Source organism: Cherax quadricarinatus, chromosome 4, assembly GCF_038502225.1.
Source record: "Cherax quadricarinatus isolate ZL_2023a chromosome 4, ASM3850222v1, whole genome shotgun sequence".
Taxonomy (NCBI): domain Eukaryota; kingdom Metazoa; phylum Arthropoda; class Malacostraca; order Decapoda; family Parastacidae; genus Cherax; species Cherax quadricarinatus.
In genome coordinates, this window is record NC_091295.1 from 30,255,046 (window position 1) to 30,268,752 (window position 13,707).

Below are 13,707 nucleotides of genomic sequence, written 5' to 3' on the forward strand. Positions count from 1 at the left end.
TATATATTTTTCATAAACGTTAATGTAAAATTTTTTAATTTTGCACCAAAAGAATCTTAGAAAACTTACCTAACCTTATTATAACAAGAGCAATTTATTTTAGCCTAACCCAACTAAATATATTTTAGATTTGTTTACAATAATTTAATACTAAACAAACCCAGTGAAATATATTTTTTTCGTTAGGTTCAGAATTATTTTGGCGAAATTATTGCATACACAAATTTTCACTTGTCCTATATGGCAAGATGAGCGTTGCTATTTAAGCCAAGATCGCAAATTCTGCCTATTCGGCACGACATTATATATATATATATATATATATATATATATATATATATATATATATATATATCTATATATATATATTAATAATTTCTTTCTTTTTAGTAATCCTATTACAAGAGCGATTTATGCTGAGCTGACGCCCGGCGAATTTGCGTCCAGCTGAATCATTTATTTACAAAGACAGCTGGTAAAGTGCAAGAGATGAAGAATCTGAGGCAACCTTCTGAAAGGCTCTCGTATACATCCTTTACTTTTTATGACATTTTATAATGGATTTTCCTCCTGGTGTGTCCTCCCTGTGAGGGTGGGAATGCCTTCCACAGCTCCGTGTTTTACTACAGTAAGCTTCTTACAGCACTACACGGAAACAGTTAAAATACATCAGTGATAATGTACTTTGTGTGTATGTGTGTGTGTGTTTGTATATATATATATATATATATATATATTATATATATATATATATATATATATATATATATATATATATATATATATATATATTGGTGAGCTATGGATTTAATTAAATATAATTATAAGGGTCACTGCGGTGAGATTGCGTCTACTAGGAGATATTTTTTTTTCATATCACGATTTTTTGTTATAATTTAAGTTTTCAGTCTAATACTGTAAGACCATGAACAAATTTACGATTTATCATTCGAACGAATTTTTAGTTTTCAAGCAGGTTGTTCTTAATATCTCATTCGTATACTGAAAATCACTAACTCGGGTGCTGTGTAAGACAGAAGTTTAATGAGATTATGAACACGCATAATAAATGCTAAGAAATACAGTTTGGTTAACATCAACCACACCATGTGGGAGCTGATAGCTCAGGACAGGAATGACTGGCGAGCAGTTGTCCAGAAAGGGGTAACATCCTGCGAGCCAGGCAGAATCTCACTAGCTGAGCAGCGCAGGCAGGCGAAGAAGACCAGAGCCATCAGACCCTTCGATGCTGCCACCCTTCCCTGTCCACACTGCCAGAGAACGTTTCGTGCGCGGATTGGCCTGACAAGTCATCTGCGTACCCACCAACTTCGACCCCAGGATGACTAGATGGTCCTCGTCGAATCGACGGACAAACAACACACACACGGTTAACCAAACATATCATACTCTTTCATTTTTATTTCCATTGTAAATAAAACACTACTGATAACACAAGACTTCGTTAAGTATTCTCAGTGAAATATAACCCTGAGTACAGGAGAAGAAATCATTATGAGATCAGTCACTCGGCCTTGAAAATAGGTGGTAGGTCCCACACCTTGATTGTAGGTGGTCAGTCCCTCAGTATGGAGAGAGGCACTGGGTCAGATATCATGTAATAGAGCAGAGTTGAAGTTAATAAATTAGACACTTGTGCAACGTTTGGATATTCAGTCCAATAGACGGCTACTGACCACCTGTCAACGATAACGGACTGACCACCTGTGAACACAGAGGGATTGACCACCTGTCAGACCACCTGAGAGACTTATTACCCCCAAAATTACTTGTGTGTAGCATCATATTCGCTTGTTTTGGACTAAGGAAGCCTATATAACAGGTTTCCTGAGTGGAAAACAGACGATCCCACAATAGCGATACCCAAATATTGTGTACAGTGTTGTATACAGTTAGTGATATAACACATGGTTTCGTACATGTGAAAAACACTTACATTATTAGTAATCACGTGGCTTTGAGAAATTTATTCTTTCATATTAAATTAAATATTGCATATAAAAAAAACACACACACACACACATACATGTTGACGCAAGTATCCATATGCATAATAATATTTGTTTATATATATATATATATATATATATATATATATATATATATATATAATATATATATATATATATATATATATATATATAATTATATATATATATATATATATATATATATATATATTAGAATGATAGGAGTAGAATGATAGGTCTAGGCGTTTCGTGTTGCAATCAACACATCAGGAGCTTGCAAAGTTGCAGAAAAGAGGAGGATGTCCAAGCAAATGCGATCCCAAAGGACGTCTTCACTGGAGTGAGGGGAGAGAGAGAGAGAAAGAGAGAGATAGAGAGAGAGAGAGAACGAACAGGAAGTCCCCCCAGGAATACCAGTGCCTATAGCCAGAAGGATGAATATTATAGCATTAGAAAAATCCCACAAACATTGATATTATAATAGTAGCCTAAACGAAAGTAACTCGGCAATGTCTGGCAATGGTATGCATGGGGGCACTTCTTGTTCTCTCTCTCTCTCTCTCTCTCTCTCTCTCTCTCTTTCCCTCACTCCAGTGAAGATGTTCTTTGGGATCGTATTTGCTTGGACATACTCCTCTTTTCTGCAACTTTGCAAGCTCCTGATGTGTTGATTGCGACACGAAAGGCCTAGAGCTATCATTATACTCTCTCCCCCCCGTGGTTGTTTTGCATCCTGTATCGCTTGGTTTGCGATATTTGCATAATTGTCTATATATATATATATATATATATATATATATATATATATATATATATTATATATATATATATATTATATATATATAATATATATATATATATATATATATATATATATATATATATATATAATATATATATATATATATATATATATATATATATATATATATATATATATATATATATATATATGTATATATATTTACATGTATTTGGTTTTTTTTTTTAAAACAAAATGAGTATACTGCCAAAGGAACACACTTTCCTACCCACTGTTCCCACATGTTCGCCGCAGAGACATTTAATAGAAGAAATAATATAGCAGAGTGCGTTTCTACTTGCTTTTGAGAATAATCGTGTGGATATGCGCAAGTGACAGTATCATCCGCACTACACAACGCAGTTGACGTCCCCACGCTACGGTACACGTGTCTCGTATTACTGTTTAAGCTCAGTATAAGCACGCATTAATAACTGTACCCGCGGCTGCACTCATCACTGTAACTCGACAGTCAGACTGTCAGGACGCAGAATGTTGCTGCTTGGGCGAGGTTAAAGTTAACACCATGCATCATCATCCCAGTCTTGCTGACCCTGCACCATTCCCCCCCCCCCCCATTCCCTAGTCAACCTTTTATCATGGGTGTCTTTCAGCACCTTCTTGGAGGACTGCCTTTCAATGACGGGCTTCCTAAGTCTTTCCTGCACCTATATACTTCAGTGCCTATAATTAACAGTTTATGCTCGTCTTTATAATTTTATACAAGCATTTGTAAATAATTAGACATTAGATATTGAGAGTGAATTAATATCCCGTTTATATAATATTATAACGTTACAAGAGCGTCAGTTAACTTTTGAACTGAGGTGAAACAACGGGTAAGATCTCATGAGTTACAACATTAAAGAATTTGCAGCATCCTTGACGATATTTTTTCATCTTTGTGCGTCAGTGCGTGGCAGAATGAGAGTGCTCTTGTTATGTCCAGAATGGAAAGATGTGAAGTAAATATATATTGTCAAACCTACCTGTAAAGTGAAGCTAAATTCATACCCATTGAGGTATGTGGGTGTGATGATGTATTGACGTATGTGGGTGTGATGATGTATTGAGGTATGTGGGTGTGAGGATGTATTGAGGTATGTGGGTGTGGGGATGTATTGACGTATGTGGGTGTGGGGATGTATTGAGGTATGTGGGTGTGGGGATGTATTGAGGTATGTGGGTGTGGGGATGTATTGAGGTATGTGGGTGTGGGGATGTATTGAGGTATGTGGGTGTGGGGATGTATTGAGGTATGTGGGTGTGGGGATGTATTGAGGTATGTGGGTGTGGGGATGTATTGAGGTATGTGGGTGTGATGATGTATTGAGGTATATGGATGTGAGGATGTATTGAGGTATGTGGGTGTGGGGATGTATTGAGGTATGTGGGTGTGGGGATGTATTGAGGTATGTGGGTGTGGGGATGTATTGAGGTATGTGGGTGTGATGATGTATTGAGGTATGTGGATGTGAGGATGTATTGAGGTATGTGGGTGTGGGGATGTATTGAGGTATGTGGGTGTGGGGATGTATTGAGGTATGTGGGTGTGATGATGTATTGAGGTATGTGGGTGTGGGGATGTATTGAGGTATGTGGGTGTGGGCATGTATTGAGGTATGTGGGTGTGAGGATGCATTAAGGTATGTGGATGTGAGGATGTATTGAGGTATGTGGGTGTGATGATGTATTGAGGTATGTGGGTGTGGGGATGTATTGAGGTATGTGGGTGTGATGATGTATTGAGGTATGTGGGTGTGATGATGTATTGAGGTATGTGGGTGTGGGGATGTATTGAGGTATGTGGGTGTAGGGATGCATTGAGGTATGTGGGTGTGAGGATGCATTAAGGTATGTGGATGTGAGGATGTATTGAGGTATGTGGGTGTGAGGATGTATTGAGGTATGTGGGTGTGATGATGTATTGAGGTATGTGGGTGTGATGATGTATTGAGGTATGTGGGTGTGGGGATGTATTGAGGTATGTGGATGTGAGGATGTATTGAGGTATGTGGGTGTGATGATGTATTGAGGTATGTGGGTGTGATGATGTATTGAGGTATGTGGGTGTGAGGATGTATTGGATTATTTCTTTTATTTTAGGCTTTGTAATCCTTCCTGATAACACATAGCCTTAAAAAAATTCATTCATCCTTCACTAGCTCAGCATTGCATGAATGTTGATACACAGATGGAGGCTTCGCAGACATCTATAACAGTGCAGTACAGACATATGTCCAAAGGTACTGACCGAGTTGACTTTGGTATTAACAAAGTATTTAAAATTTTTGTAACTAATCATAAAACTGCTTTTAATTTCACAAAGAATGACCCAGAAATGAAACCACTTTCATCAACACCTGATAGGGAAGTATCTTTATCATAGAGCACAGATAAACGTGAGCAGTTTCCTACTGAAGGACGCATACTGGATAACACTTGCGCCCTAGTTCTCTCTTCTTCAGAAGGGATCAGCCATCATTATTAAATGACGTCTCGCTGAACTGCAACACGCCAACCAGCTAAGAACTTCCAATGAATTCTTTTATAGGTATTACTGTGCTAACACTCCAACAGCATGCTAAATCCCAAAACCACTCTCTTCCTCTTATTTTAATTTAACGTTCGCATATGCATGCTGAATGATGAAGCTCCTTCATCTTATCGATGTCTTTTTCACACCCTTGTTCCAACTCGACCCTTCTTTTTGTTCTTGGAATTATACCTGTCATACCATCATATCATTTAATTTCTTATTCCCTGAATGTTCGTACCACATATATGTTAAACAGGTAATGCGTCCCAGGAGGAGAACCTCCATCCAGTGTAGCAATAAATCTGATGCCGTACCTCTGAGCCTACAAAAGCAGTGGCCAGAATATTTCAACTGGTTCAACCCACTGCCGAGTACCTTTGAGCTAGTTTTAGAAGAATGTGTAGATTAATACACAAATAACCCGCATATAGGAGAAGTTTACGACGACGTTTCGGTCCGACTTAGACCATATATATATATATATATATATATATATATATATATATATATATATATATATATATATATGTCGTGCCGAATATGTAAAACTGGTCAATTAGCAAGAACTAATTTAAAATTAAGTCCGTTCTAAAATTTTCTCTTATACGTTTAAAGATATATTTTTTTCATTAATGTTAATGTAAAAAATTTTAATTTTGCAGCAAAAGAATCTTAGAAAACTTACCTAACCTTATTATAACAAGAACAATTTATTTTAGCCTAACCCAACTAAATATATTTTAGATTTGTTTACAATAATTTAATACTAAACAAACACAGTGAACCATATTTTTTTCGTTAGGTTCAGAATGATTTTGGCGAAATTATTGCATACACAAATTTTTGCTTGTCCTATATGGCAAGATGAGCGTTGCTATTTAAGCCAAGATCGCAAGTTCTGCCTATTCAGCACGACATATATATGTATATATATATATATATATATATATATATATATATATATATATATATATATATATATATATATCTTCTTTCAACATACCAGCCGTATCCCACTGAGGTGGGGTGGCCCAAAAGAAAAAACTGAAGTTTCTCCTTTTAAATTTAGTAATATATACAAGAGAAGGGGTTACTAGCCCCCTGCTCCCGGCATTTTAGTCGCCTCCTACGACACGCATGGCTCACAGAGGAAGAACTCTGTTCCACTTCCCCATGGAGACAAGAAGAAATAAACAAGAACAAGAACTAGAAAGAAAATAGAAGAAAACTCAGAGGGGTGTGTATATATATATGCTTGTACATGTATGTGTAGTGTGACCCAAGTGCAAGTAGAAGTAGCAAGACTTACCTGTAATCTTGCATATTTATGAGACAGACAAAAGACACCAGCAATCCTACCATCATGTAAAACAATTACAGGCTTTCGTTTTACACTCACTTGGCGGGACGGTAGTACCTCCCTGGACGGTTGCTGTTTACCAACCTACTACCTACAATATATATAAATATATATATATATATATATATATATATATATATATATATATATATATATATGTATATATATATATATATATATATATATATATATATATATATATATATATATATATATATATATATATATACATATATATATATATATATATATACATATGCGCGAGGGTAACAGGGACTGGCTCACTCACTCTTTTATGTTAGTTTGACTTTGCAAATGGTCCAAGTCGGACCGAAACATCGTCCTAAGCTCCTCCCATGTGCGGGTTATTTGTGTATTCCAGTCACGGTATTGTGCCTTTTTTTGTTCCTTGTTGGATTAACTTAGTTACCTACTCTTAATTAACTTCAGAACTTCACTGTATCATCGCTAATTGATATAATTTTAATATGTGATAGATATGTGTGAGAGACAAAATATTAAAAATAAATATGAAAGAGGTAAATTCAGCACAAGAAGAGATATGTTAATGGTTTAACAGTTTGCTTTCAGGTCAACAAGATCTTTTACATCTGTCTTGTGCTGGTATTGTGAAAGTTGCTGACTTACATCTCAAATTTTTGGTATAGTTTTCTTAAAAAAAAATAACTTGGAAATTTAAAATAGGAGGAAACTAGAAAATATTAGCTTGGACGATATTAGGAACTGAAAGGCACAATACCGCAACTGGAACAAATAACCCGTACATAGGAGAATGGAACTAATGACGTTTCGGTCCGACTTAGACTATTGACAGGTCACACAGGACTAGTTAATGATCCAAGTCCAACTGAAAGGACATCATATGTTTCATTCTCCTATGTGCTGGTTATTTGTTTATTAGATGATATACTAATAAATTCTGACTATGGGACTAATGCTAAGACACAGAAGCATCAGTTACATGTCACGAGCGTCAGTCAGGTACTGCACACTCCACCACACAGTTTTCAGGCCACTCTCTCTCTTCCTAGAGTGCCTCGTTGTGGTTTCAGAATCTGTTTCGATGACTCGGTGTCTATTGCTTCCCACATTGGATAATGCCTGTGCAGGTAATGAATTCACTGCGTTGATGGTGACGTCATGGATCACTAACTATATCAATGAACACTTTTTTTATTGGTTCTTGTCAGTGCTGATCCCCTGCCCATTGTGTATATTGCCTTGCCCCATCCTTCAGCTATTGCACGAGACCGGAGTCTTGTAATCACAATATTTATGGCATCCACGTTCATTTGGATTGTTATGATCTCCGTGTTCACGGCAGTAACACTCGTTTTCCCAGTCTTACCTCTACATTCTTCCTCGTATCTCTTTGAGCTTCTATTCATTTTGTGGTATAATGTCTCTTTTAAAATAGTTTTCCTTGATCTCTTATCTCATAATAACACGGGTCGCTTCTGTAAACAAGCTATATGTTTTTTCCTGCCACACCTCCATCTTCCACCTCCTCCCAGCTCATGTTGTGGTGTAAATTAGCAATCATACCTTAACGTCCTGCTGCTCTGTTCCTTCGGTGGCTGCTTGTTGTGATGTAGGTTAACACGGGTCAGCTGTGGTCCATACTATAAAAGAAATATAAAAGATTTTATATTCTGAATAAAGCTGTGACTGGCAGCTTTATTCAGTTAAGACACATGTGCAACATCTGGATATCTTTACTGTAGACGTTTCACCATACAGTGGCTTTATCAATACAGATTCTAGGACGTAAGTAAGGGACAGTAGAACTATATACAAAAGATGAGGTAATCAGTCCCTCAGCCTTGGAGTTGGTGTTGAGATGTTGCACATGTGTCTTAACTTTCATACTGTCGGTATTTTATACCTTTCTTGCACAGCTTTATTCAGAATATAAACTCCTTATATTTCTCAAGTCCAGTCGATAATCTTGATAACCATTATTTTATCAATGTTAATTTTTGCTAAGTAATCAGTAATTTACCTTTGCTTATGGGCAGATTTTTCTGTTTCCTATAACACTTATTCTCCCTGGCACTAGGCACTCGTTGTGCCTGAGGCACTGACTGTTTTCCCTCCACAACCCTCAGTCTCAGCAAGGCGTCCCTCGGAACGAATTTGCCAAGATTACTTACTCATTTCTGCAACTTTGCAAGCTCCTGATATGTTGATTGCGACACGAGAGGGCTATAGGTATCATTCAACTACCCCTGTGGTTGTTTTGCATCCTGTGTTCCTTTTCGCGATTCTTGCTTATATGTGTGTGTACTCGCCTAGTTGTACTCACCTAGTTGTGGTTGCAGGGGTCGAGTCGTGTGTGTGTGTGTGTGTGTGTGTGTTGGCTACAAGTGCAGGAGGGATGGGTCATTGTGTGTATGGTTCACGGGTAAGCGGATGAGTACTTTTCTGGTGTCGGAAACAGGGACGGGGTGAGAGCGTCCACCCAGAGAAATGACCTCCAGTGTTGGTAGGGGAGGTGGTAGCGGTGTTGGAGGGGGAGAAGGAGGAGGAGGGGAACGAAGCAATGCTGCCCTGGAGTGATGACGGTGCTGTGTAGGGGTCAAACGTCCTACACGGGCGGAAGTGTTTATCTGGTAAACTTGACCTGCAACATCATTACCAGTAACTACTTCTGCAACCCTAAAATAATGCATTTACTTTTTGACAAATATCGAGGCAAAACATGTATGAGAGGGGAAAATATCGTACAGGTGGGATAAATCATCCATAATCAGGAGGAAGAAGTGGTAATGGGGGAGGGGATGGGAGGGGGAAGGACTCGTGCGTCGGCGGTGATGATGGCGGATAAGAAGATATGAATGAGGTGTCAGGGAGCAACGATTGTGTGTCCCTCACCCTCCTGCGACAACCACACACCACGGACACTACCTCCACTCAGGCAGAGCCAGGGGAGGCACCAAGGTGGAGGTTGACTACAGCTGAAACAGGAGGATCTGCAGGAGGAGCAGGAGGAAGAAGGAAAAGAGGGAGATGGAGGAGGGAAAAAAGGAGCCGAGGGAGAGTAAAAGGATATGACAGATGAAGAGTAGGAGCTAGAGTCAGAGAAGAGAAGATAAGAGAAGGACTGGTGAAACAAAATGAGAAGGAGGAAGAGTTGTAATGGGGATTTCGAGGAGGTGAGAGGCAATAGGGATTAGAGGTGAGAGTGGGAGAAGAGAAACAGCGAGTCTGCGCTTTGTAATAGTAGGGAAGGTCGACAGAAGTGAACAATATAAGTAGGATAGATGGAAGGGCAAGATCACTCAAACTACAAGGGTCAGGGCATGCAGCAAGGACCTTAATTAACGTTGTTTAACTTTTTGCTCCCAGCTTGTGGGTTGATATGAGGAATGGAAAGATTGGGCTACAGTGATGTAGGGGCGATACTCTGCTTTAGTACATGGCTGTCAGCATACTGTGTTTATTTAAAATAATTTATTGCCATTTTTCTATAGCGTTTCTCGGGTCTGAAGACAAGAATTCAAGGAACTATTTAAAAGGTCAAAACTGTAATCCTACCACAGCTCATTTCAAATACTGACCCCTGGAATAAGTTTATGTAAATAAATTATTTAGTGACGTGAAATTAGGGCACAGAGTGAAGCTGGAATCATGTGATAGCCAAAAGGAATCATTTGGTCAGTTTCCTGGATTTCTCGTATATCTGACTAGAGAGAAAACATATTCCTATTGATATTTGATCTAGGAGCGAATGATCGCTGATGGAGTGGGCCCTAGAAAAGAATAGGCAGCGAAGCTACTGATGGATGCTCGTCTTGTGGTATGGGATATTTGTCTTTTGGTACTCCCCGAAGTAAAGCCAGGTGAAGCACCTAGAGAACATTGACCTTGTACTTGACAATAAAGCCAACATCTGTGTTGTGTTGAAGGCTCTTCTGAAATTACAGATACTATCAGATCTGATCGAGGCTCAAGATGAGTCACTTTGTGTGTTCCTTTACCTTACACAGCAACCAGAGATGGGATGGGGTACAGACCATCCAGGAGAGTGATGCATACTGCTGTCGAGTATGTACGACATACATCTTAATGTTTTAAGTTTCCTCATTGTCTTCCAGGGATCAACATACCTTACATTTATTGCAATTAATTTGTGCTACAAGATATAAATTTAACTGCTGAATGCTTAGTCTCTCATTGTCACTCCAGCTCCGGTAGTAATGTCATTCCGTCTAGGTAACCTGACATCTCTTGACCCAGGGAGATAAAATCCGCCAGGCTGTATTTGAACACTGTTGCCCAGGGTAATTTTTGATAAACAATGGCTAATATCAAAATCCTCCTTCACATACATTGACGATAGAGTAAAGTTTTAGCTTGTAATAATGCATTTTGGAAAGATGGTATAGGCCAACTACAAGACCTTCCATAATCAGTATTCTGCATGAGTTTGTTGCAGTCCTTTGTTGATGGTGTAAAGGGAACTTTGTCACCTCTTATCTAGTAAATCTGCGGTTCGATCCTCCAGTATCCCTTCCTCTTCACATTATTACGTTCATGTTACAATTAAATTTCAGTGTGTATTGACTGGAATGTAGGTACTCGGGAAAAAATTATTAGCTAGCGCCCAAGCTGGCAGCAAGAGATGAGTTAAACATTTAACTGAGCCAACAGTGAGATTTATTTCAGTCCGGTGACTCGATTTTTTAATTCTGTTAGTAATTTTAATGTACCTAGTGCACGGGTGCTCTACGACGATAATTTTTTCGCAGTTTTCCTTGCAGGATTTTCTAGTGTACTCCTTCCTATCCCCTCATTTCCACCCACCCCCCTCCCTTCCACCCACCCCCCTCCCTTCCTGCTCCCTCCCTTTCACCCCATCCCTTCGCATACACATTGAACAGAAAATATTCACGATATTTCTATACTGTTTAAGGTAGGTTATCCTCTTACGTGTGTGTGTGTGTGTGTGTGTGTGTGTGTGTGTGTGTGTGTGTGTGTGTGTGTGTGTGTGTACTCACCTAGTTGTCGTTGCAAGGGTCGAGTCACAGCTCCTGGTCCCGCCTCTTCACTGGCCGCTACTCGGTCACTCCCCGCTACATGAGCATTATCATACCTCTTCTTAAAGCTATGTATGGATCCTGCCTCCACTACATCACTACCCAGGCTATTCCACTTCCGGACAACTCTGTGACTGAAAAAATACTTCCTGACATCCCTGTGGTTCATCTGGGTTTTCAACTTACAACTGTGTCCCATCTCTGGAACATCCTGTCTCTCTCCACCTTGTCGATTCCTCTCAGTATTTTATAAGTCGTTATCTTATCCCCCCTATCTCTCCTGTATGTGTGTTTGCACATCATATAATGCATTGCTGAAAATGCCACCTGTCTTAATAAATTCTTTAAAACTTCAAAACACTTGTTTTTCGAAGCACAGAACTCATGAGTCGGTAAACTTAAAAAAAAAAATTAAAATTTACAAAAATGGTCAGTAAAATCATGTTTAAAATTAGACAAGACATAATATAATGGCTCTGATAAAACTTTCTTCTCAACCTGAACAATCATTTTTTTGCCGTATCTTTACATATAACTTAATGAAATTCCATTGTCAACAAAATTTAATTTGCTAAGTTTGTTCTGTCAATAAGATCAGAAAGATCGTAAAAAAGTTTACCATCATACTGCTTGTTGCAGCTGAGTATTTAGGAAGGTAAACTTCTGGCAAGACAGTAAGCGAATGATTGTTAAAGTGTTTCTTCTTTTTCGGTGACGTCACCGTGCCTTGGCCGGAGAGTTCCGTAGAGTTAAAAAAATTATATAATTTTTTTTTAATTTATTGACCGTCTCCGGCCAAGGCAGGGTGACCCAATAAAAGAAAACACTCACTGACGTTCATTCAATCACTGTCTTTCCAGAAGCGCACTGACATCTCAGTCAGATTATCCTCTGTCTGTAAAATCTCCACTAGTCCTTCAGAGTGTAGGCACTGCCTTTCTACATTCATATATATATATATATATATATATATATATTTTTTTATTTTTTTTTTTATTATCACACCGGCCGATTCCCACCAAGGCAGGGTGGCCCGAAAAAGAAAAACTTTCACCATCATTCACTCCATCACTGTCTTGCCAGAAGGGTGCTTTACACTACAGTTTTTAAACTGCAACATTAACACCCCTCCTTCAGAGTGCAGGCACTGTACTTCCCATCTCCAGGACTCAAGTCCGGCCTGCCGGTTTCCCTGAATCCCTTCATAAATGTTACTTTGCTCACACTCCAACAGCACGTCAAGTATTAAAAACCATTTGTCTCCATTCACTCCTATCAAACACGCTCACGCATGCCTGCTGGAAGTCCAAGCCCCTCGCACACAAAACCTCCTTTACCCCCTCCCTCCAACCCTTCCTAGGCCGACCCCTACCCCGCCTTCCTTCCACTACAGACTGATACACTCTTGAAGTCATTCTGTTTCGCTCCATTCTCTCTACATGTCCGAACCACCTCAACAACCCTTCCTCAGCCCTCTGGACAACAGTTTTGGTAATCCCGCACCTCCTCCTAACTTCCAAACTACGAATTCTCTGCATTATATTCACACCACACATTGCCCTCAGACATGACATCTCCACTGCCTCCAGCCTTCTCCTCGCTGCAACATTCATCACCCACGCTTCACACCCATATAAGAGCGTTGGTAAAACTATACTCTCATACATTCCCCTCTTTGCCTCCAAGGACAAAGTTCTTTGTCTCCACAGACTCCTAAGTGCACCACTCACTCTTTTTCCCTCATCAATTCTATGATTCACCTCATCTTTCATAGACCCATCCGCTGACACGTCCACTCCCAAATATCTGAATACGTTCACCTCCTCCATACTCTCTCCCTCCAATCTGATATTCAATCTTTCATCACCTAATCTTTTTGTTATCCTCATAACCTTACTCTTTCCTGTATTCACCTTTAATTTTCTTCTTTTGCACACCCTACCAAATTCATCCAC

At 39.0% G+C, this 13,707-nt stretch overlaps 1 long non-coding RNA gene across 1 annotated transcript in view; it reads left to right on the forward strand.

Moving 5' to 3' along the window:
• LOC138854555 (uncharacterized) overlaps positions 1-13,707 on the forward strand; it is a 517,178-nt gene that overhangs the window by 454,955 nt on the left and 48,516 nt on the right. The window lies entirely within an intron of this gene.